At 39.9% G+C, this 27827-nt stretch overlaps 1 protein-coding gene across 1 annotated transcript in view; it reads right to left on the reverse strand.

The window, feature by feature from the left end:
• The window catches only part of Pde9 (phosphodiesterase 9), a 247324-nt gene that overhangs the window by 162925 nt on the left and 56572 nt on the right, over nucleotides 1–27827 (reverse strand). The gene's annotated exons all lie outside the window — the stretch shown is intronic.

The raw sequence follows: 27827 nt of genomic DNA on the forward strand, positions 1-27827 counted from the left end.
TCGTATATTTTACTACGTTGATCTATCTAAATCTACTCTTACGTAGATTTTAAGGAGGATGGAAGGAAAAAAATGCTAAAACATGTAAAAGAGCGCTAAGGAGACAAGGTCACATCTGCGAAATAATTTTAAAATGGTTGTCAGAAGTCGCGTTTTTATTATTATTTTCAATTATTGAGGCCATACATTAATGTGAGGCACAGAGCAGCTTTTACGGCTAATATAAAATGAACAAATTTATCCTCACTTAGATGTTTCGATGATTTCTCACGAGAAATTTAAGAAAAATTACGAATAAAACAATAGCTGACATTTTATGGAGCCATACCAGAAAATGTACCAGAAATATTTTTTCGCCGATAATTTATGCTGTTTTGGGAATTGACTAAAAACAGGATAAAAGCTTTCGACGTTCAGTTAACATTTCAAAAATTGATTCACATGATTTTGGCTCCAGTGATTTATTCGAATTGATTCCATCTTTAACTTTTCCGACAAAAGATGTATTATATACGAATAAACCCGATCATCGAAATCACCAGACAAAAAGATTGCTGGGATAAAGGAGCGATAATTATGAATTATAAGGATATTTTATTCAAAATCTGTACTTACAACAGAGCAATAGTTAATAAATTAATTTTCTTTAGAAGTTGTCCCGGATTTATTTACTTTTACTGGATTACGCTAACTTGGAACGAATTAAAAAATAACCCCGCCCCACTCGGTCGACTTACATCGCTCTGACGCTCGCACAAGACATTATAATTACAGTCAAGGAATAACGGTTAAAATTATACGTTAATCAACTGAGAAAACGTAGATTTTTCTTCCAGTTAATTAACACCCACGCCAATCCTTCATATAGTCAGTGACGGTGACATATAATGACTCCAAAAATTGATCCATTACCAGTGACAGAAAATCTTGATTGATCCTTTTACCGATGATGAGAAACGCATTCTGCCATCTGATAATTCACTCGAATGAAATGAAAATATATCTGAGAAAGCAGACACCGGTTTATTAATTTAAAACAAATCCTGAAGCGGTGCTAGTCAACTCAACATGTCGAATCCATAACAACCATGCGAAAAAAAATAATAATTGAAATTCGTCAAAATATTCATTCGTCGCGACTGCACTCCATGTAAAGCGGAAATTGATTTTTTTATTTAAAAAAAATGATTCAATTTTATATCACAACGAAAGCATGAACTGACGTTTAAATGGAACGAAAAACGATCACGAACTTTCATAAATTTTGAGGTTGATACTGTCCAAATATTATATCACTCTAATATTTTTTGTTCTTTTCAAACATTTTTTTCTCCGCCTTTCTTCTAGATTTGTCACAAATTTTTTGCCTCTCCTCCCTTCTCGATAATGATGCAACATATCATCCACACTTTTCACACTCCGCCCTCCCAATTTTTTTCCATAGCGTTTTAGAATCCAGTGCTCGAGGATCAATATTGAAAGAATGGGACTATCGGTTCTTCCGCCCGCTTGAGCACGAGAATAATTTAATTTAGTCTTAACTGCCACGTTTATCGCAATTCCATGAAGTTCTTTCCATGTGATTTCCCGCAATCACTCATATTTCTCCAGATCACATTTTGCCTGACCGCAAACATTTTCGTGGCAACGTAATAAATGGAATGACCCGATAAGGACAGTTGACGACTTAAAATGAGAAAGACGTTTGGGGTTGTACTAAGAGACGCATTTAGATTTGGATATGAACTTAGGCGTTAATTTCCAGGCTGTATCAAAATATCAACCGGCGAGGAGGCCAAACGGACCGACATTAAGGATTGATAATTATAATGTCTTCCTCTAATCGAAACCACTTCCGACTTTCCGCGGAATGAGTCTTTCACGCGGTTGTTAGAAATAGTTTTGATCAGACCTTTTGAATGCTCTTATATTGATTGCTATTATATTTCGTAATCAGATCATTGCGAGTTGGATTGAACGTAATTTTGAGCAGCAAGTCTGCAGGATTTCTTGGACTTTTAAAGATGCCTCTACGGCTGGCCTCCATTATAACTAACCATGAATTCATTCTAACAAAATGTACCCTAAGCCAAATTGAGCCGTTTCAGGCGTGATAAGGAGGAAATCGAACATAATGAATAACTGATAGTAGCCCTATTCCACTAGATTATCCATTGAAATAGAGCTGCTATCAGCTCTTCCGTGCCCTATGCCAACAAATTCAATCTACGCCAAATTCAATCTACGCCAAATTCAATCTATGCCATCTACGCCAAAATGAGAAATTCTAAACCGTGGCATTCGACTTCCCTAGTCTGTTGAATAATAGTGCAATAAAGTTGGCAAATTCTTATACTTAAGCGTGAATGGCCGACTGGTTTCGTATACTATACATCGAATGATTATGCATTGAAGGACTCTTTAATTATTCAAAAAACTCAAAAAATTGTCTCACCCTAGATTCCATGCAATACCACCTTCACATACGTCTCTGTGACTACCTGCATGCAACTATTTCTCCTGAGATATTAAAATGTTTTCAGACTCAGAAACACCTCCATAGAGGCTGCAGCAATGTATTTCTGATGACGGAACTAAATTTATTTTACGCCATACATCTATAAAACAACCTGCAAGCTTCTGCAAAGGTCGACATCGATAACCCAACGTACAGATATACACATTGTCTATATTCTTATTTTATCCAGCTCCTCCCACGTCATCGTGAAGCTATAATTATTTACTCGAATTATGCAGGGAATTTTATACCTTTTTGATAGCTCTAGTCTCGTACCCTATACATATGATTATGAAAGGTTTTCGATTATTCCCTGAATATAAATAAATGACACCTAGGGTATTAACGAACCATCAGAAACCTTACCATTAGTAGAAAAGGATAATTAGTACTGAAGACTTTCCTTGTTTCGGACCAAGCGCAGGTTAGTGACGAGAGAAAAGTATTAGATACACGTCGAATAGCGAGTGCACTTCCACGGTAAAAAGATAAGACATTTTACCTCAATAGTATCGTCGATGTGTTTACGTTTAAACTCCTTTTCCCTCGGTAGTGGATGCCTTGATCATAGTAAGTAGATTGATTCTCCTTACTATCGAAAATATTGGCACAATCCATCCGAAGGTGGTCTTTCTCATTATCGGACGATGCAGATAAAGGCCGTCGGCTAATAACCTTGAAAACTTCCCGCGATAACGAGTGAAGGTGGGAGGGAGAACTAATTAACGGCCTCGAGCACTTTCGCACATTCCTCACGCCGCCTTGATGAGCGATTACAAGAGATAGACGGCCGGGTCAATTCCTGATGAAGGGCGGCAAGGGATCCCACTACCACCGGGGCCCGTCACGAAGCCTCCTCCGCCTCCACCCCACGAAATAGAAATTGTCTTACCGTGCGAAGGTCGACCCTTAACCGCCCCTGACCCCTACGGCACGCCCCTGCCGTTATCTCCCACCACTCGCACCACCGCAGTCCCTGGCCTTCATCCCTCCCTCTGAATTCGACGCACGACTTCCCGACGGCTTATCGCGACCTCTCGCCCTCCGAACCTCCCCTTCGTCCCCTTGCCAGAGAAGTTTTACCCGTCAACCTTTCAAGAGCTGCAGGATGCTTCAATTCTAACACTTTACCGTGAAATAAACTGAATGTCTCATAGGTATCGGCGCCCAAAGTCTGCGATGTGAACGGAAAATGTTGCGAAACTCATTTGCATTCAGGGTTGTCGACCTGACTGTCTGCCAAATGTGACACGACCCCATGGCCATATATGGACTGTATGACACTTGATAATGCGAAACTTTCGATACGATCTCCCTGGTAGCTTCCCATTACCTCGATATGAAATAATTGAGGGCCAGTATTGGAAAAGGTACAGGGCGAGCCTGAATTTGGGAACAGGACTTCGCGCATCACAGTCAACAGAGTAAAATACCATACGGCCTATATATGCAAATGTCCCCGGTTTCTACCTCATGCATCAAAATATTAAATACATTATTACTCCGATGTATCATAGGACAACATATAAGAGGACTTATTTGTTTCTTCAATAAAAGATTTAAAGAGTAAAACCGGAGTAAAGATTTTTACGCTCTGAAATTGTTGCATTGAAATGCACATTAGCGGATGACTCCGTAAAAAGTTACTGTTGCGGCATCTCCCGCAGTTTCTTTGGAATTTGTCAAAGGGAAAACACCATAAGTGTTTAAAGTTGGCTTTAACCTCGTGGACAGTGGCGCCTCGCGCACGACTACGAATGCATGTGACATTGTATGTACGGTATTTCGTCATAACATCTAGTTCCTTTAATAGCCCCAAAATTTCAGAGTTTAAGAGGACGCCTCGGTAGCTTAAGTGGCTAAAGCACTCGACCGGATATTGAGGGATCTGGGTTCGAGTCCCAGTCAAGGCGAATGATTTTTACGCTCTGAAATTGTTGCATTGAAATGCACATTAGCGGATGACTCCGTTAAAAGTTACTGTTGCGGCATCTCCCGCAGTTTCTTTGGAGTAAAACCGGCGCAATTGACATAATTATAAGCGATTATGTTTAAATTGCAGTTACTCCACACAAATTCTGTCAATAAATTGTGTTGCAAACAAAAAAGTCAAACTTTTCTCGGGAATAAATATTGAACACACGTATATTACTTCCAGAGTGATCCATAAAGTAACCGAAGTTTTGAAATAAAATATTTTATTATAAACAAATATGACAAATTTTTATTATATAGATTAGAAAGGCAAATTCTTTAACTATTTTTCTACATAGTCGCCATTCAAATTGAGGCATTTATCATAACGATGCACCACCTAATCGATTCCTTCCCGGAATAAATCCACCACTTTATGTTTTGACCACTTGTTTACGTCAGCATACAATTCTGTGTCACTGCCAAAGCGCTGTGTTGCAAGCCAAGTCTAGCGAGAGATCCGCAATCGTTAATCAGCGATTTTCACGAATGCATTTCGTTGATTTTCACCATCAGTTCACAAGGCTATGCCGATCACTGCGGTCCTCGTCGTGAACGTTGGCTCGGCCATTTTTAAACTAATCGCCCGATTGCCTCACTCCACCTTCACCCATTATTCCGTCTCCCTACACCTCACAAGGTTCAATTGCATTGTGGTTGTTTTTTGACAGAAAACACCGAATCACAGATCGCATTTCACAGACCTCACTTCATAGATCGCAATTCAAAACTCGCGAGATTTTGTATTGCAGAGCGCATTTTAACTGTTCGCAGCGAGCAAAGTAGAAGAACCATAGTCTGAACACTACCACAGCAGGATGCGCACTGAGTATATGGACGCTTAGACATCAAGATGGAGGCTCTGGTCCTACTCATCGCCACCATAGGCCGAAAGGTTCGTTACCATCTGGTCGGCTCTCGTATAAACGGCGTCACTTGAACATATGTGCTATATTATTACATCTAATTATTGATGAATATTTGCAACATCACTCAATTTTCATGCAATTGAATATACCCTATGTAACGAACGAGGGGCTTCTGACCGAAAGATATCAGCGTGAAATCCGATAACTCCGCATATCCGTAGGGTAGAAAATCCAAGCCGCAAGAGTCGATGGGTGCCACAATGTAACAGGGGGCGCATGGAAAAGATATTGAAAAAGGCGTGAATTGCACAAGGCTAAAATAGTTAAACTCAACCTCTATATAGATCACCTATCAAACCCTCGAGGTTGATTGATGTACCTGGGCTCAATATATGGTGCACATGATTTGGATCTCACTGGGCACGCTATGAGCCCTCGATCTCTCTCCTCTTTCACTTCAATGCTAAATTATTAGTATCGTAAAGAGTCCGTCACCTTTGCACATACCAGACGATGACCAACGGCATGCCAATATACTCGTAGTGGGAGGACATTATACTGATTGAACTCGTTAGACTAAGCAACTCTTTATTTAAATACCATATCAGTATCATTACATTTATTCCGAAACTTACAAGCCATTCACTCATAGACTAGAAATCATCATCATATATATTACTCGGCAGCGGGATTTTGAAGGCTGTAATTGAGGGGAGAATGTTAGTTAAACGAGGAAAGGGAAGGAACAGGATAGGGATGTTGGACGGGATGAAGTGAGGAAGAAAGTACTCAGAACTGAAGAGGGACCTGATGTAAAGTAGGATGTTTTGTTTTGCAAGGGGCCACAAATTATTTAATTAGTAATTATGTCCATCCAAAAACCTACCTTAACCGGTAGATTACCTAATAATAATAATAATATATTGCTCAAATTAATTTCACCAAAGTGCCATCCTAAAATGCTTGCGTACATCATGGAAAAAATTGGCATCCATTGTCATTCCGGGCACATACTTACCGTAGGGTGACATATACAAAGATCAATCCTTAGGCTTCCGCGACATCTATCTGATGAATTCACGCTACTTTCGGGAATTACCGTCGCGTAGGTGAGTCGATGGACAACTGTTTAACCCCAAGTCCCGGAACCGTCTCCAGGTCGAAGTGAAGACTTCTCCAGGACGGGGCAAAACAGTTGTCCATCAACTCCCCTACGCGGCGGCAATTCCCGGAAGTAGCATGGATTCATATATAAGGATCGTTCCCAATATTGCAGAGAAACCTATTTTCGCTTCATACGAACTAATATTTATTTCACAACCGACATAAAAATAAATGCCCCTAATCAATTTTCTAACCTTCATCAGCACCAGTTTGCTGTTTTCAACAGGGAGTCCGGCTATTCCCTCAGCAACACGTGGAAACCATTGCTGATGAAGGTTAGAAAAGAAAGGAACACAACACAACACCATGGCGACCAACCGGGAGGTTCCTCCTCCACGGAACAATCACGAGTCACCTGACCCGTGGGCTCATGCACATATATAAGATGGCCAAATGCAGAGTGGCCGGCCTGAGTGAGGTTTTTCCGGGTTTACGCACTCCCTCGGGTGAATGCCAGGCCATATGTCATCCCCTGAATGTTAAACATACATCTAACACCATTAGAAAGATGGCTTTTACTTTTTTCTCATGCAGCCCCATCTTTTTTAACCTATAAGTATTAGTCCTTCTCTTACCCGAAGAGGCTACGGCCTAAAACGGGATTTGCCTGGCGTATTATGTGTTTTACTGTTGTATATTGTACTGTATAAGGTTTTGGCTAATAAAACCTTTCTAACTGAAACTGCAGAGTGGCACTCATCTACCCTGAGGATGATGCACGAGTCGAGTATCGAAACGTCGGCCAATATGCTACCCCTGACCCTTTGGAAGAGCCGAGAAAACTTCATCAAATTTTCACATTTACCAGCTGGTAAGTGCAACTGAGGAGATAATTGAAATTTCGACACATGGGAATAAATATGGAGGTATAAGAAAGCTTATAGACCTAATAAACCACCTAATTATTCATCGGAGAGCAAACGATCGGAGAAGGGATTATCTCGCGGGAATTAAAACTGACGTGAAGTCCAATTTCCATATTATTCCATTTTATCGTTAATCTACGCGGCTTCCAAAGCCATTTCAACCATCTTTCAAACCGTACTCTAATCCCGCCGAACCGTATGCCCATCCTCCGCGCTCTACTCGGATTCGCTGTCATTCTCGCGTCCCCTTCTCATCCTCCCCTCGACTTTTCTCGACACATTACCCCCACCTCTCCCACCACAGAGGACTACCTTCCCGTGATTGACGGTCCAATCGTCCCTTTATTCCGCCCACTCCGACCGCACTCGCCGTTTCGAAACTCGAAAATCCGCCGTCCTTCCCCAGACCGACGCTTCACTTAGCCTGCCCGTCTTCATCTACATAACCCCTCTCCCCATACCACCGCGAAACTCCCTCCTCACCCCCATTCACCCTACCTCGTAAAGCAATAGAATAGGACATTTCCCCTCCTCCCAAGTAACTCCTCACCAAGCTCCCATCTACTCCCCCCCCGAAATGCCCGAAATACCCCCAAACCTACCCCCACAAATCCTCCTGTGATCCTCCGACGGATCCTGACGCTCCCTCCCGCTGTCGTGAAGGGCAGATCCATCGCATACGGATGATTGCACGGGAGGTAAAATGGGGTGGGAGGTCTTCGCGGCCGAATATCGAGGCGCGCCTAGGGGGCGAGTTATTTGGGTTTCGAAGAAAACTCCAGGAATGCGCCTCAAGATGGATCCCCGGTTGAAATATTATGACCCCGACCTGCTCGTGATGGCGAGTGGAGGAAGGGCGGAGGGCTGAGGAACGAAAACTTAAGAGGGAAGCAGAAAACTCCAGCGTAGTAAAAAATGAAAGGAAGAGAACATTTTTACTCCCGCAAAAAACTTCCACCTACTCATTGCTGCCGTAAAACTATGAAAGTTTACTCATCGTGGACGTATAGCGACTACTACGTGCACTGAGAGCACAAATACAGACAGACTGACTTTTTACGGCCATGCGGCTACGTTTCTTTAATATTTTTATTTTCTAGTCAAAGCAGTCTATTAAAATAAATAGCGAAAAAAACTATACCTTTTAATATTTCTTATCAATGATTTGCGTAGGCTTAAGATCTAATTTTGTGTGTTTCCCTCTTCCTGCAAGGAGGAACTAAATGCCTTTCTGTTTGAAGTGCAACAGAAGTCTTTATTTTTCTGAGATAAACAATGATGAAAAAGTTTTACACGCTACATAACATAGAGTGCCTATATGCAATTCTTTAAATTTTATTTGTAAACTAACAATATAAAGTTTTTAAACCATATTCTACCCGTCAAAGTTAGTGGAGGAGGAAGATTTATGTTTCACTTAGTACTTGACTTAGAATCAATCATCTTGGGAGTTAGCAAGGACTTCGAGACGTGCATTCTATCGTATGCATTTTTAATGACTTTTGGCGATTCAGAGTTTCTAAGGTGACAATCTTCTTCGCGCATGTACTTTCACGGATGAAATATTTCCTTGAGAAAGGGAGTCATACACAATGATTGTTAAGATTTTGGAGAACAATTCCCACTGTTATTTGTGTTGTACGCAGTTGTTTGTAACCAAAGGCTGGACACGGAAAATAAATCAGTCCATATCTAAGATAACCAAAGCCATATCCTCGTAATTTACAGGTAGCCAATGAAAAAGTAGATCGTTCAGAGTCATTATAACTCATTATTTGAATTTTGAATATTGATTATGTTAATGAATACATGAAATTCAGAGTAAATAAACATTATTGTAATCAATTTTCTATTTGCACTTACGTATGAATATTTTAGAGTAGCGCAGAATAGTTTCCAGAACTGTATAAAAATTAAAGAATACACCATTATCAAAAAATATGTTTCCCCAAAGTAAAATGAAAAAGATAATTAAATAAAAAGATAATAATCGGGGAAAAATTATGAATACCATGTAAAAAGATATGAAAGTTCAAATGGTCAATACTTTCCCACGTAACTGAATGATGAGTTTTCAGAACATAATCTTTTCCCGGGGAAGATCACATCACAAATAAGAGCCCATCTTTGAGATTCTACATCGAAGAGTGGACATTTCACCTCTTTAGAGAGGCGATTGCCCAGAGGCTGAAAGGATTTACCTATTGAGTGCTAGTCCCGTTAGCCTCTCCTTTGAGGCATTTCTTTTAGATGCAAAACATCGTAAATAAGTAAATAAGTTTTTAAATAAATAGAAGTAAAATTATGGGACGCAAAATCGCAGCAGCAAACTTCTAGGAAAAGCAACTTGCTGTCTGATTGCATAACGTTAGAAAATGAAGGGAAAAGAATTAGTGAGCTCACAATAAATACTTCAAATAATCATGGAAAACAAGAACTTACGTAATTGCGAAAGCATGTTGAGTCACGTAGGAAAAAGAAAATATTAATAGGATACGAATCGTTAATATAATGCATTATATTAATACGCTTTTACCAGACATTAATTTGCAAAGAATCTTTAAATGATTTTTCCAAGAAGTCAAACCAATAAAAAATTGCTGAAAAAGGTATTACAAAGGCGGCATTTTTTTTAACAGTTTTTTACTTTCATGCAATAATCATTTTGCACAGTAGTAAAAACACTGCAGAAAAAATTACGACCTTTGTGATACCTATTTCTAGGAGTGCAAAATCATTTTGCAAAGCAATTTAAAAAAAGCTTAAAGAAATGTTAGACATCTCGTCCCTTCAACATTTGAAATCACAATGAACAGTCGTGCTTATTATACTCAAAAACCAAGTTACCAATTCCTCTTTGAGAACAATAAAGAAGCATATTCTATATAAAAAATCTTCAAAGTCTTCATGAAAAATGGACGCTGAATTTGGCCAGAGTGAAATATCTCGGGACAAAAAAAAACAATTACGGTTTCTTAGACACAATAAAGTGGTAAGCTCCTTAAGGGAGAGGGAGGCAGAGAGGAAGTCAAGAGATGGAGACAGACTTTAGCATTCAAACTCGAGCAAAATGCTTCAACTGCAAAAACTAAAAAAATAATAGAATCGGGCACCGTTGTTGAAGACGGGGTTTATCGTAAGGGGAGAGGAGAGTTAATACGAGGAGAGTTCGCTCTGTAATTCGACCCGCGAAAGCGGTAAAAATCCAATAACCCCTGCTCCATGGGGAAGGAGGAGGAGGATAGCTTCCACCCGACGCTGTCGCACCGCCGAGACCTTGTTACGTTCTCTCGCCTACGCCTTCGCTCAAACATGATGCACACGCCTCTGTCCTCCGCCGTCAACCCTTGCATGCCAACCCCCATCTCCGCGCCACTCTACGGCGACCCCCGCCGCCCTCTCCTCCCACCCCCTCTCACACCCGATTACTCGCCACACACACTTGTCCACCCTCCACCGCTCCGCTCATTCCGAAACCCTTACACATTCCGGGTAATCCCAGACCAGCCCCGCAGCGATGCTCTGACATTTGGTCGAAAATGAACCCGCACTTCTGGAAGGATGTGGCCTCAAGCCAACCACCTCCGCCACCTTTACAAACCAAATGCCTATTCGAAATACTTTGATAGCAGTAGGGCTGAAGTATTGGTATTCGCGTCACTTTGTTCCAGGGTGGCAGCGGTTAAAAACAAGAGCCTGATTTTAGGTTATGAGACTCATTCCCTTACAAAACAGTTGTCCACGATGTCCACATTGGTAAGGCAAATACAAGGTGAATTTTTGAATATTTATTTTGAAGTTTAGCAAGGCAATGGGTGTCATTCTCAGATTGGAGGGTGTCGTGCTAAAAATAAGCCATGCGATCTTTTGGCATCGTGGAAAATCAAACGTTGCCACAGAAAAATACAGTATTCCCTCTAATCTGAATGTTTGAATTTCGCATGCCTATGGGCTTAGTATGGGGTGAGAAAATCCTCGTCTAGCCAAAAACAATTCAAAATCTACCCAGGTTGATTATATGATTTAGTTTTTATTTGAGCTTGAATACATTTCATGTCCATAATAACAAATGGAATAACGTAATCTTCCTCAGCATTCTGTGGAAAAGTAAGTGGATGTTCCTTCTGTCATTATGGATAATTACAACTTCTGCGAAGTGAAGCCTGAATCCATCAAGTTTAATGTTTAAGATTTGTAATTTCAAATTCTAAGACGCATCGTAAATATTTCGCTTGGAGCATTAAATATTTTAATAATACAAAATAATAGGAATATGGGTTTTCTTTAGCAATAATATTTCGATAAATATATATAAACGAGATATTCTAGACGGAAGAACTCGACTTTAGCTATTGTGATACTTAATTTTGAGTTAAATCAATGCTGAATTCTAGAGCTTTGGCATATTAAGATTACCTCATCAATTCTTCACACCAGCTATGTCAATCTTAAATATCATCAATCTTTTAAAGGAAACAAAATTCGACAGCTCCCTCATTTACTATAATCAGTCATATCAGAAAAAAACAATTTTCCTTGCACTGCTAGAAAACAACGAACCTTCATTTACGTCAACCTTGTTCACGGCATACATTCAATGATAAACACCAAATACAAATTTTTTAGAAAAACAATATAAATTTAACATTCTTGCTTTAAAAGAAGTTTACGGGTAGAAAGAGAAAACGAGACATGCAGCAATGAGAAACAGAGAGATTGGACTGAGAAGGCGTAATGATGCTCGGGGAAATTTCATTGCGTGCATATTGTCTCGCCATATTCATAAATTCACGTTGCGCTGGAGGTCAATGCTGAGTTAACTCGGAAGCAAAAATAATTTGCTGATGTACGCCCGACAAAAATCAGTGCGTGAAAGAGGGAATAATGACATCAGACGGCCGGGAGTAAGAGGGGAAAGGGGCCCGAGCTGTCATCAGTCTAATACTTAACAAGTGCACCACATGGTCCACCACAATTTAACCACCAAAGGAAGGGGTATTGTGACGATTTTAAGCACTCTCCACAAGGAAACTAAGCGGGCAACGAAAAACAACTTCATAATCAGCCATATAAAGGAATCAGGTGAACACTGATGATGATGTAGTTACATTTAAACCGGTCTTATCAAATTTTATTCTGTGGAAATTGTCAATTTTTAATTAATCATGATATTCCATCATATCACGCCTGAAACGTCTCTTTTTATGAATTTACCGCTAAACCTGCGTTGGCACATTAATAATAATTACGTCCTGCTAAGCCCTAAGGGACTTTCTATCAGTTCCCATAACTTCGTAGGATTCCGTTGCTAAAATGAATACAACGGCATGATTATCTACCTTTTAAAGTATATTTTAGATGTAATAAACTACCATGCATATTTATTTCCATTTTTCACCTAAAAAGACCCAAATGGATATGTAAAATACACTACAATAATCTCCTCTTCATATCCGCATCGTTTGACATATAAACCGGAGTAATCAGCATGAAGATTAGTTTGATAAGTTAAGGTAATGCTCATTTAGGACTAAGGCCTACACAGTCTGTGAAATTCACTTGCTAGAATAATAAGAAGAATAAGTTTCTTTCCCTATACAGCCTGTGGTTTACCTGGAACATCTGGTTCTAAAAACAAATTCAGTTTGAGAAATCTGAGGGTGTCAATAAATCACCCGGAATCAAACCAGAGCCCTAAAGATTAGTGCCGAGCCCTCTAAGATTTTTGATGTACCCGATCACCACGCACTACTGTATCTACTCGTAAACCCTGACCAGCATGGAACAAACTATCCTTAAAGCCAACCCTACATATTATAATAAGTTATTATTTAGCTCGTTTTACATTTCCTAATTCCACTCAATATGACTATTCTTTTCCCCTTACCTTCCTCGTATTATTTACCTTTGTATTCGCGTCTTCAGGATTTACGAGATATAACTCGTGTATGAGACAAAATATACTAAGCACTTATGATTGACTCCAACGATTAAGAAACATATAGCATCTATCATCATGATTTGCTGAAAAGTAACGCATGGGTATTATCTTGTCCATCGTCCATTCTCACTCGCTTACTGACTCCCATATCATTTCCACCCCGCTAGCAAGAAGTAAAGCGCACGACTGGAGTAAGGAGGGAAATCCCTCCTCCCACGCACCCTCCCTCGTCAACCCTACCTAATCCATCCTAGCAAGCTTCCCGAATCCATCTCATCGTCCCCTATCTCTTCTCCTCCCTAGAGGGAGAGGGTTGGAGAGAGGAGGGGGGATGATGAACAGGACGGAGGGACGTCACGTCGAAAGGACGATTGACGACTTTTGAGGAGGGAGCGGTGTCATCTCCCCCCGTTCTCCTCTGGGTCCCGGTGAAAAGGGAGGCGCAGACAAAGGGGTCCGCGATGGAATACATGCGAATGACGAAGGACAACGCGTGGGTGGAAGGCGGCAAGGAAAGGAGAGAAGTCTAATTCCAGGAGGAGGAGAGTGATGTGGGGCGTAGCCCAAATTCCTCTAGAGAAGGGGGGAAGAAGGGGAGGGGGTAGGAGGCTATCCATTGAACTCCAGGGCTCATCGAAAAAGCAAAAGATAAAGCCACAATGAAATCAATCTTTTGAGGAGTGTCTTCTCATGCGAATGCTTCTCAATGCTTGGCATAAAATAATGAAAAATTTCGTCCAAATGGTATTCGAATTGAGAATCTTGCATAAAAAGTCATCCTCGAGTTTTTTTTCGGGTTCGGGTTTTTTTTTCAATTCCAGTAGCGTTTTGAGTAAGAAAAAAGCACAAAGCTGGGGAAGACGAGAGAGGATTCGAGTGATTTTACAAAAGAATGCTCGAATCGCGCATTGGAAAATTTTCTAAAAAAACATTCCACGTATCCAAGTATGCATCGTAATTCTTTTTAACCACAAACAATTCTTCATAATTTTCCAAAATGCCCATGGATAATTAGGGTTTTACAAAATTTATGCGACTAATGTCGTTTATTACATTACTTAAAGGCAAGTGAATGAGAGATGCAATATAATAATGATAATTTTCAAATTTCAATGCAGGTTTACCGAAAACACAAAAAGAATTTCGAATACAGGCACAGCAAGAGGTTGAATTGGAAAGATGCATTGCTGCCCAGTGGTACAAATGATAACTCAAGCACATGAAATATTTTATGATAAATAACGCGAGGAAAAAAAGCCAACGAACAAATTACTTATTATTGCAAAAAACTAGCGTGGAAAACAATTGTGTTTTCAAAATATTCAAAATAAATTAGCAACTCCCTATATCTTGGTTCAAAGGATGGTCTTAAGTATATTCCAGATACATCGAACAGTTAGGCATAAATAGTGTATATATGAAAGGTACGGCATCATTATTACGTTCTGAAAAGCAGAAAATATTTGATAAAAAACTATCCGTTTTCTAACTATTTAAGAAAAATACACAGTAATGATAACTGCTGGTAGGTTAATTCTAGGTAACCACTGATTTATGGCACATAATTTAGTGCTACAAAATTTTCTCGACATATTTCGTGAGTTTGATACATAATTCTTCCGTGTGGCGTCGCATATCCCTGTCACACCTAGCCCTTCCCTTTAAAGAATGGCAAAATTTACCTCTGATTAAAACCCTTTATCCTTGAACTCAACTTCGCGACACTCTCTCGGTAAGAAATGCACCGCAATGGTAACCTCAAGGTGGCAGTTTTCAATGCCTTCGTGCTGGTTCTGAGCTCCAAAACGGACACGTTAGATGGTGCGAAGTAACCTTAGGCGTTCTAGCATCTTAAGCGGAAAAATCTTGCCTATTACTCTCTATTTCGGTTACCCTTACCGCAGCTTAATAAATCATAATGATTCGCCTTGTTTATGGATGAAACCATAATGACAACTTGAATCATTTGAAGCCATTCCGCTCACCGATCGAAATTCCGTCTCGCTTTGTGGATTTACAACACCTGTTTTTCCGGAGAGCCTCATTGAAGACATTAAGCAAATGGCACAATTTGTTGGTGCATATAAAGGAAAAGAGGCATGAACGGGAAAGTCCTGGCAAGGAGGTGCTTAAAAAGAAGAAAACTCCCAAGTACAGATTGTGTCGGTAAAAAAAGGGGGAAGGGTTTGCCTGCTGTGCGGAAGTATAGGTAACGTAAAGGGAAGAGGAAAGGAATGAAGGTGGAATAATGAGGAAGTATAATATTACTGGTCGCGAGAGCGTGGGAGGACAGGGTGTGGGGTGGAGGGAAACAAAGGAAGCGGGGGGAGGGTTGGGAATAAGGGTTATGGAATGACGGGAATAAATTGGGTCGCGGGAAGAGAGAAGCTGAGGGCACGGTTCTTCAAGGGTGAAAAAGAACCCAGATTTACGCCAGAGGATGAGGGAAATGGAAGTAGATGGGCCTGGGGAAAGAGAAGTCGGAAGCCTCGAGGAGAGAGAAATAGCGATGAGTGTCGCTGATATACTTCTTCCGGCGCACACAATTTAGAACGTGGGTGCCGACTTTAAGCACCCCTGAGCATAAAATACCAGCTCTGATACACGCCGCATAACATACACACACAAGTATTATCCAGCAAACGTAAACGAGTTCCATTATTACACTTGGATTTGTACATTAGACTTTATTTCTTTCGAAACAACTGCTCAAAATTTATTGGTAATCTTCCACTGGCTCAATTGAACAATAGCTCAACTATAAAATAATAGCAGATTATATATTAAGTCTGAGCAGCTCCATCAAAGGCCCAAACCAAAACCCGAGCCAAACTGAAGCAAAAAATTCTGTACGGAACTTGGGATATCGCATCCCTTACAAAACCCGCGTTTGTTTCCCAGTGAGACAAGAGTTAGAATAACTAAGAAAAATTCAATAACTTTATGTTGTTACTGCATCTCTAAAGATTTGGCAACTTCACGCCTCTTTGGATAAACTAATACAACAGTAAATGTGAAATGAAGGAAAGCACCAAAGTCCTGAATTATGCCGACATTGCCGAAAAGTATGACAATGCTGTTTTACTGAGAACGTAGACACATTATGCGGGAAAATACTTTGAACTTATTTATTTCCAGCTACAGAAAAATGATTAGGAGTAACCTAGGAATGGAATTAAACCAAAGGGAAATTTTCTTAGACCCTATCGCAAGGGTATCGTGGCGAAGTGTTTAATCACTTTACTTCATGCCTACATGAAGTAAATATATTTATGCGAATGAGAATGGAAAAATAACAGAATCGCTAAATAGAAGTTTTTAAGGTACTGACATGTAGAATGCATTCAAATTAAATAGGCACAGGGAATCATCAATAACTTAAAATCATACGAAATATATCATAAGAATGAAATCTATACAAACTACTTTTGAGAAGAGGGGGAGATAAAACGTTTGGGATAGAATGGAGGACATATATCCCATCGCCTTAACTTAAAGCATAGCAACCTGAAGGACAAATAAACGTTATGGAATTAGTAGGAGGAGCTATTTCATAGTGGAACCATTGTTATAATACGAACCACCCAATAGATGAGATGTTAAGATAATAATTTATGAAGATTGAGGTTGTTTCACTGGAGGAAGAAGAATGGATAGGATTAAAACTGATGTACAAATTAACGATTATGCAAATATTACCTTTATTCCAATAAAAAGCTACGAAATACGCCCATGGCAGGCAAGAGAAGAATTATTTAACAAACGCGGCATAAGGATCAACGCTCGCACCGTGGACCGGAGAGGATGACCAGATACCAATCGATGGGGTTCGGGCGAAAAAAATGAAGAACTCGAATAATGGATGACCTGGAAACGAAGGAAGACGGGCAAACTGCAAAGGAGTGACAGGGGATCGAGGGAAAGAAGGGGTAGATGGAGAGGTGGGAGGAAGGAACAGGACACCTTCAGAGAAAACCCACGGTGTCGGTGGTTTGCATGGATATAAGGATTGACAAAAAGAAGCTTCCAATCGATCGGACGAGCAACTCCATAGAGGACGGAAATTCACAGTCACATCAGGGCACCGCATATGTACTGAGTCATGAAATGGATCCTACTTTCAAAAATATTTATGAGATAAGCCTAAAATTAATAACGTCGAATGAATACGCGAACACTTGATGGAAAATGCTGGGAAATAAAATCTGCTAAAATTCATTCTCATACTAGTATTGCCTAAATAAATACATTGTCTCTTTCTATGTCAGATGCCAAAATTAATATTTCAAAAAACTACTAATATCTTTTTACACCTTGCATCATATTTTTTATATTTCCGGTTTTCATAGAATGAACTATTTTTGCTGAAAAATGTAGACGAGATATATCAAAAAACAATATTAGCAAAATACACTTAAAAAACTCGGTTCTAATATTTTACCATCGGTATTACTTTGAAGTAAGAATTCCAAGGATGAGGAATCTTGAAGCAGAAATTGGAATTCTTGTCGGAACATAAAGGAATAATATTAGTTTGAATTAAGGGCACTTGACATTAAAAATTGCTTTTCTTCAGCTAGGAGGTTCCTCGTGTCCATCACTGCAATTCAACATATAAACAGCGCCGCAAATTATAAAAAAAGGATTTTTTTGTTGGGCAGATCTTGCTCTACACATGCTTTGAGACGATTTCACTTAGCTTCCAAGAAAAGAGATAAAAAAATTAGTTGAACGACAATCTAATTAGCTTTATTGATCCTAATTGTTGTCATCAATGTACGTACAACTCACTCCAGGGGGCGGGGCTACATTGCTTGGAATACGGCTCTAATTGAAAAAGATATGGCGTCTTTAATTATTTCTTTTCCTGATACCCCAAGTAAGAAAAGAAGTAAAGCGGCATCAATGGAAACTGGTAGAGAATATTATGAGGCGATAAAAATACCAGTTCCTTCGCTTAAAAGAATCTCAGCGGCCGTGCAAAGCATTTCTCAATCGCGAACCAGGAAGAATACTCAGCACACGAATGAAACCTAGGCACTTCCTAACAAGTTATTCCGTACCTCAAGAGTCGACCCAACTACCCACCATACAAAAAGCTTCAGTCTAGAGTTAAACATGGAATTCCATTAAATCGGCGTTTTCAGCTACGTCTCCTTGACTATTTCATGAATTTCGCGATAAATACATCATACCCGCATCTGTGGAATCCATCCAGCTTCCGCATGAATGGACTGATTCTCGTCCACATTTGCACCTACTCATTCCCTAGTCGCTAAAATTATACTGAACTACCCTTTTGGAAATTCCTCTTAACAGTGAAGTCATACTGCCTCGGACCTGAATTTTTTCCACGGAGACATGAATGGTCGCCGTAGTTCTAACGGACTCTTCTTTATCCCGCTCACAGAGCCCTGAACCCCGTACCTTTGCCTTGACCAACTGTAGATATACGTACGGTGATCCGGGGATCCTTTACCCTCAGTCTGTCATACACCAATTCTCTCACAGCTCGTAGTTTTGAACTATACATTATCCAATTCTTTTCATCATACACATCTCCAATTAACAGACTAAATTTGTCATTGCCGGTATTTACACTATATACTTGATGATTGGGTGTTTATTTGGTATTTTCTTGTTCCCTGGTGTGGGCTCCGTGATCTCATGAAACGTTTTGGTGATGAGTTCTAGTTTCATATTCCATTTTAACTGTGCTTGGTCTTTGTTGTTTTTATTATTTTATTATTCATTCCCCGTGGCATATTTTGTAGCAATTCATCGTGAAGGCCAATTCGACTGTTTTACACTAGTTATAAACAATACTCGAGCCAGAGGCATACTTTGTACGCCAGAAGTGGTACATGGCTAAACACTCAGGAAATAATTTCCACCCCCTTCTTCTTCGTTTAGAGGAACACGATCATTAAAAACCACATTTTACCTAAACAAAGGCGGTCTTAAATTTCCTATCATTCAATGCCCCTGCATTCCCCGACAATGTCCTTTTGCTCGCTCCCAGAAGGTAATACGGCGTCAGAAAAACCACTTTACTAGTGGTTTTTCTGACGCCTTAGGTTTAGGTTATCTTTTTCACAAAAAATTGGTATGATATCCCAGTGATTATCCTTATGTTATATCTCCTGATTTAGCGATTGTTCAAACACTTAAAAAGCAGAACTTTTACCAAAATGTATAAACGAAGTGGAGGGAAAATACTCACTCCACTGTCATTCATTCAAGTTTCACGGATCAATAACATTGAAAAGTCTAATTTGAATAATAGCTGACACTATTAAACGTTTGTAGGGTGACAAGCAATCACGAAAGTTCTCTTTCGAAGTTTTTTTCAGGTTTTCAAGGAAGACAATTTGTTTTTCGTAGTATTGTGCTACCTGGTATCCCCGATGAAATGCAATCGGCACTCTTAACACTATAGAACAGATATAGAGCGCAAACACTATAGAGCTTTTCTCCCTATCATACAAAGTCATGCGTGGATACAGCATTAATAAAAACAGTTCAGTAGATTTAAAGGTTTACTCAAACATAAATTCCCACGGTAGCGCATAGGAGTACTACATTGAGCATCCAGATGATAGTTAACCGCACCATGACATATTTTTGAATTTTTAATTGCTAGGATTTAGGATATAAAACTACGCAAACAGCTAAAGAAGTTGGCTTGAGTAGTACGCCACCATGGACCTGCTAGAAATGGACATTTTCTTAAGAGTTAATATTTAGGGAACAGGGTTATTCAAGAATTCAAAATTATTTTTATTAATCAGGAAATAATGTATACCTCCGAAATAGAATATCTGGTGGCGGATATTGTTGTTGTGAAATACATTCTTAAAAATTCGCATTGCTCAAAATTGATTCTATAATTCAAACAAATAAATGCCTAACGATTATTAATCAGTTGTAGTGCAGAAGTAGCTAGGCAGCTCTTTTGTAACGAGACACATTCAAGCCCGATCAAAGGCACAAATGTCTTTCAAAAGTGATGCACTATTTTCTAGTCTCGTGCAAAATGAATGAAACATTAAAAAGCCACCATTTATAAATCTTTTATGTAAAGTTAGAATGAATAAAAAACAACTCATTTTTTTACAGCACACCAAATATTTTTCTAAAACAAAATTCCCGGATTTTTTCAAGATTTTTTAAATTCCAAGTTTTTCCCGGTTTTCAAGGATTCGAGGTTCCCTGACCGCCCTGATTTGTAAAGGAGCTGGAATAAAATTTAACATTCCACCATTCTTTTTACTTAAATGTTTATTTACAGAAAATATAAGGAAAGACACAGAGGTAAATGATTAATTATTGCCATAATTAAACGTCCTTGTTAAGCACATTTTTCGACTCATTTTACTAAAACTTGGAAATATTAATACGGATATGAAGCCAAAACATTCTCGATAATATTTTCCCATTTTTGCAAATATATTTTGTATCTATAGGAACATAATGGAATGATGATATAAAAAGAATAGGGCGACAATTAATTCAACGAATATTAAAAACTTGATACTCATATGAAAAAAGGGGTGAAATCCAATTTCATTCAAAAGAATTAAAATTTTATATTAGATTCATAAATTCAATTTTGTAGTTAGAGTAACTAAAACTTCGGAAAATTTAAAATAGTATACAAAGAACTTACCATTGAAAGAATTAAAGGACCAATTTTGCCTGACTGCTTATCAAAAATATCAGAAGAAATTATATCCTTTTTTAAATTTACAATTCAAATAAACATCTATACTATGAATAATAATAATAACACTAGTTTGTGAAAATGAAAGCCTCAACAAATTTTCATTGAAAAATAACTGATTCTGTCTGGGTAGATTAGATCTCTGAGCAAGACATGACAGCAAAATATGACTTCAATGAAAAAGCTGAATGAATTTGAAATACACTATACTCCACAACTCACGTACTCACAGGTCACACAAGCACACCTTCATCCACTTTTGAGACTTGGCACCGCCGCCAAAGTTTTAATGCCGAGGGGGAACACAGCAAAGTGTTGGCAAAAACGGCTATGAGAGCCCTGGATTGCGTACTTTCTCCCGAGGAAGAAGAATAGGAGAATAAAAGTTGGTTTATTAGGGAAACGTTCTTTTTCGTCGCTAACAATCTCCCACGACCTTCATTTCGGCGATCGTCCCCTCCGAGGAATGCCAGGCCAATTCACTCCTATGGGGCCGAAACTTCCTTAGACGCGAGAGCTTTTTAAAAGTCATTTCCCTGGAGACCAATAAGCTTCCATTTTGGGTAGGTAGGCACCTCGCCAACGGCAAAACCAGGGAGAAGAAACTTCAGCGGAAAAATATAAAATGGATGAATGCAAAGATTTCTCCGACGAGGTAAATGGAGTGGAAGGGAAAGAAGAGAGTTATAAAAAGGCAAAGGCGCAAGAAGGCAAGGCAAACGCGAAGATAGGGGATGGGGGAAGTAGCAGGAATAAAACATCACCCGCATTGCCGAGCATAACGATGAGTTATGACGAAATTTTGGAAGAACAAAGTTTATGCCGCGGGAAAAGGCGACCTCAAACACGAATGGAAACAATGTATATTTAAGCATATAAGGAAGAATTTTAAACTTTAAATATTTACTTTGAATTGATCAAATCATAGCTTTAGGTAAACAATCAAATACAAACAACAACTGCCTCCGTGGCATCCCTTTGGTGCTGTGTGCAATACGCTCTGCCCGCGACTAACACTAAAGACATCCGGTGCGACAGCTGTATTGATCAAAGCATCGGTTAGCTGCGAAATACACCAATGTTCTCATCGAATAAGCAAATCACATAGATATACCTGTATAGTCACAAGCGTTCTGAAGACAGACCTACTCTTGGGTATGAATTAAAATACGCTTAGTGCTCAATCTAACGAAGATGTCCTGACTTGGCGAGGGGCTGCTTCCTAGGAAGAGAAAACCTAATAGCCCGGAGGAGAAAGCAGAAGTCTTCATTCATTTGATTGAAGATAGGGAGCACATTGAGCTACACAGAAATTTTCAATGCTCTACACACAGCAAGGTAAAATATAAAATAAACGGTAACTATTACTACGCTGCAGATATAAAATAGATAATTAATATTTCCCTTGGATGGTTTTTGGAAAGGTTTTGCCGTTAAATATATAAACATAAACAGGATCGCACCCAAAAGTGGTAGGACTGATTTTTTTACAAGAATTTTATTGACGATATACTTACATCGACTTAATAATCTTCAAAGTATGCTCCTTGAGCTGCAACACACTTAGTATAACATTGCTCCCATTCCCCGTACGCCCGCTGGAAATTTTCTTTGGGGATGCTGTTGATGACCCTCGTCGAAGCCTCTTGAAAGGCCTTTATCTAGTCAAAACGTCGTCCCTTGAGCTGTCTTTTCATCAGAGGGAAGAAGAAGAAGTCCGGTGGTGCCAGATCGGGAGAATAGGGCATGTGCGGCAACGTGGCAACGCCGTATTTGTCCAGGAGCTGTCTGACGACGAGCGCGCCATGGTACGGCGCGTTGTCATGACGAAGCACCCAGCAGTTTGCGATGGCCGGTCGGACTCTTTTCACGAGTTCTCGGAGGCGGGTGAGCAGCTGCACGTAAAAGTTCCCATTCACAGTCTCCCCTGGTGGTCTGTGTTCAGCAGTGTCCTCACTCCGTCTCAACGCCGTCGACGGCCGTCCGGAGCGATGGTCGTCTTCAACGAGCTCCCTACCCTCTTTAAACAACTTGTGCCACTCAAATACTGTGGAACGGCTTAAGGCAGTGTCCCCATAAGCCTGCTTGATCATATCGAGGGTCTCAGTTCCCGTCTTCCCGAGTTTTGCACAAAACTTCACGGAAAAGCGTTGCTCTAAATTCAGATTCATTTTGTTTTTCGACGCGGACAAAAAACTTGCTTCACTAAAAACGGTGTCCTCACTCAACGACAGCCCGTAGGCGACTGAGGTTGGTGTCGGTCTGTAGGTGAGAGCTCCCTCCACCTTACCCTGCCAGGCAGACCCCCCTCCACCGCTCCGTTCGCGCCAGGGAAAATCAGTCCTACCACTTTAGGGTGCGACCCTGTATAATATATATATATATATATATATATATATATATATATATATATATATATATATAATTAGGTAATCTACCGGTTAAGGTAGGTCTTTGCATGTACACAGCTACGAAATAAATATTTTGTGATTCCTAACAAAATACAAAATCCAGTATCCTACTCTACATCAGGTCCCTCTTCATCTCTGAGTACTTTCTTCCTCCCTGCATCCCGTCCAACATCCCTGTTCTGTTCCTTCCCTTTCCTCGTTTTCCTAACATTCTCCCCTCTATTACAGTCTTAAACATCCCACTGTCGGTCAATACACCCTTCATCCACTTTTCCTGCCTACATGGGATTTCTCCCAACAAACTCCTCTCTTCGCCCACCTAGAACACATCTATATCGAGCATATATAAAATGGATATCCCAAATAGCGCTACTAATCGTATCCACTAATGAACGCCATTGGCAGTTCTTCAATGAAAATGTCAAATGTAACGCCACAGTTTTCATATTTCATTTATTTATTATTCGACTCGAAGAATAAGTTGCAGATACAATGGACTAAAACGTAATTTTAACGCGAATGTAATGCAAGATTCTGTCGTCTACGACCAACTGAAAGCGATACAGAGAATAATGACAGGAAACTCTGCCCTTTAGTGTAGATAACTTTAGTTTATCGATTTTTGACAAACATAAAATAAAGTTTCCCTTATCTACGAATCTATGAGCACCCTTATTCCCATACCTGTTCCGAAACTCTCGAAAATAAAACATCCAGTATGGTACTCCAAAAAAAGTCCATAGTTCACATTTATTTAGCGAGCATAAGTATCTTACACAAAAAACTGCTAAAATTCACTAATGTCTTTCATCCATGCTCAATTTTCTTTTCAAATTATTATGTGGCTCTTCTAATTATTTATGTACATCAATGGTATTAAGTCTCCGTAGAATAATTCCCAGACAGGCATCTATTTTAATTTCCAACTTCAGGATACCAGTTTGGTTTGCTACAAAGCTATAGATTGTTATATGTAATTGGTATCACTAAATTTGTACTTGACGTATTTCTTCATTTTCGAAGAGAAGGATGCTTGATCAATAACGTGACTATTAAAATTACGAAAATTCTTTTGATATACTGAACTCTTTTCCATTAAATTTTATTCTAAAACTTGCCAATATTTTATATCAAGAAAGTTTGAGATCTCTAAATTGTATTACCATGTATACCATACACACAGTAATCAACCCGAATCTCGGTTTGGTAGGTGACGGTAGAGTTTACCCAGTGCTAAGCCCGATGGCGTCTGAAATTCACACATCAGGGTAGGGGGGCCAATTCCTTTCCCTGTGCCCATTATGGTTTCCCAGGAAGATCTGGTACCCGAAGAATCACATATCCTGGGTGGAGCTTCAGGTGCCCAGAGTGCCTTGACCGGCAATCGAAACCGGGCCCCTCCGGTCAGCAGTCCAACGCTCTACCCCCTGGACTACCGCGACCCACGGATACATCATATCGGTATTATATTGCAAAATTTGTCCGGGAGGGTATAACAGAACAATTCCTATCTAGTTTTCAGGGGATGGACAGCCAGACATGGAAAAAGGAAGAGAGAGGTACCATTTCCTTGCAGTAGCTGACTACGAGAGAAAGGCTTAAACGGAGCGATGCATATCAAATTCCCGAAAGAATGGTCGTGCCCCCACCGACGATGTAACGCGAAACAGTGTTGCGAAAGCACGCAAAGAGGAAGAAACAAGGGGCGGGGGGGAGTGAGCCCTGAGGGGGGAGGCATGCTCGTTTTTCTTTCGGGCCGCCCAGCTTAAATGTATTCGAAACAAAGCGTGGCGCGGAAAAATGGAAAGTAATGAGCAAAGTGGGAGGGCGCACGTAATGGGCCGCCGTGAGCTCACCCGCGATGCGTGGAGGAGTCGCCGAGGGTGGTGGGGGTGGGATTGGAGGGAGGGATGGAGGTAAAAGAGAGACACCTCCCTCTGAAATATGCCCCGAGTTGGTTCAAATGTTCCGCAGGTCACGGAAATCAGATTAAACGCCGGCGTAGGGACGGCGCAGACGCGGAGGTGTGGTGCGAATACATTAACGCCACGATTGTTGAATACGTCGTAAAAGGAAAGCCATCTGCAGTGGAAATCACAAGATGGCCGCGATGACTCTGAGGACTGTTGAACATTGGATCAGGAACGGTTGAAATACATCTTGACAACGGTTGGTTCCCCCTGTCGAGCTGAGTGTTTAGTGAAAATGAGATCGTGAAAGTTGCAAAGCTGAAAATTAACGAATACAGGCAGATATAGGCCCTAATGCCTTACAGAGACGCATTTTCTTGAAGTATATATAAACTTTCCTGGTATAACAGGCCTCTCCAAATGGTAATCCTTCTTCTAATCGTTATTTTGAGCAAGAGATGTAAAGCTAAAATATTATTTCTTCATTTAAAACCATTCAATCCCCATACAAAAAGAATCCCTATGAAGCATTTCTAGTATTTTAACAATAATTTGTCGATAATTCATATCTTAAAACAGAAATATCCTGAATAGAAATTAGAAACTCTAAAATTCCCCTTCGATATGTGTGACATCGGAAATAGTAAAAGGTTGAAAATTATGTTGACATCCACAAGGTTTCCCTTAAGACTCATTCCTTCCTCCATTTGTGGTGACCTGGAAGGAACGCGCTCATTGCCTATGGACATTAGTGGAGGTGAGTTGTTCACTATATTACTCAGCGCCCATTTCGACTGAGTTCAACTGGAAATATTAGCACTAAATCAAAACATAAATTCACGATCCAATAGCAAGATATGGGACTCCTAAGTCGTAAATTTGCTTTAGAAAATCGGCTATCGTTTAAATGCAGATCATTAAACCATCATGGTGGAGTCTCCAGCAATATCTTCGATTGACGACCCATTTTCCCGGCACAGCTTCTTGCCTAACAGGAGGTTTTTCGTGAAAAGCATTGGCATGCATGGGTTATTCCGTTCAATCAGATTCTTCTCACCGAAACCTCAACCAATATGTACTTGTATATTTTCGTCGAAAGGCAGAGTTTTGCAACTCAGAGGAGAAAAACATATGCTACCTAAAATATGTAAATAAAGAGATAATTGTCCTAACAATCAAGCAGATTAATCAGCAATGAGATAAGAGTTGAGCATGCATTGTCACTGGATTAATGGGCCACTGAACTGAAATTTCCTCAGAAGAAATCGAAGTTTTCCGCAAAAACGTTCTTTCAAGGCACTTTCCTTGCTCTGAATCCCTTCAAACAGTGGGATTTAACTGTGATTAAGAGATGAACCGGGAAAAGATAATAGCTCCATATGAAGGAAACATAAGCAAGTGAGCGAAGCCATTGGGGAGAGGGAAAGAGGGTGAGGGCAGGCCCGGCTTACTTACAAAGACGCACGGCATAAGGATACAAGTCTTCACCCTTCAACTATCACGAGCTATCCAGTGGAACACCCTTAAGGCTGGGGAATTTAGTCGTTTTTTCCAGCAGGTTTTTGTCTTGCTTTTTGATATATTTTTTATCCGAGGAATGATACACGAACGATTGCAAATCGAATACTGGTATCCTGCACTGAATTTTGACGAGCCAATTTCCCTCAAGAATGTTCGTCGAGTCTCCATGTACGTGAGATAGTGTGCCGCGTCGAATTCCAAACGCTTCTGCGTTTTCATTCGGTTTTATCAATAGCGCAAACCATTGAACCAAGAATGAATGGACAATTTTTTGCTGAATGCACGCGATCTGATCTACATATTTTCTTTAATTGAAAACCAAAATAACGAGGCGGTAGCCAAGTAGGTAGAGCACTAGGGTTATGGATTATTCTATACTTAGACAAAGCCGTTTAATGCACAAAAGGCGCAATTTCCTGGCCAAATGGGCAATTGTAGCGGCACAGGAACGAAACCTATCCTGTATAATTAATGTCATACGCTAAAAAGTTCATCAATGTTGGATAAGCTCTATCCTCTTCTATCAAAACCCATCTTCGGGTATGCAGCTGTAGTGTTGGTTGGATACCACCAAATTACTCGTTGGGAATCCTTGGGCGTTCAAGGTCATAGGCTAAATTTCACTACTCAACATAAAATTAAATAATAATAACCCATTTATAAATTGGTAAAATTCATATATAAGACAGCAAGTGATCATAATTCTACATCTAGAGCTGAAGCGGAATGAACTGTTGAATGAATATTAATTCGTTAATCCCACAACAAACTTCGTCCTTTGCAGCTGCTCGTCAGTTTCCGAGTAATGAAGAAGCTAGAAATAAACGGACGTGATTTATGGCACCATTGAGGTGAACGCGTTTCAGCGTGTTTTAACGTTAACATAAACCAAACCCTAGTAAATATTTTATAGGGCGTTTCCCTATGCCA

This window comes from Hetaerina americana, unplaced genomic scaffold (genome assembly GCF_022747635.1).
Source record: "Hetaerina americana unplaced genomic scaffold, ioHetAmer1.1.p SCAF_7, whole genome shotgun sequence".
Lineage (NCBI taxonomy): Eukaryota > Metazoa > Arthropoda > Insecta > Odonata > Calopterygidae > Hetaerina > Hetaerina americana.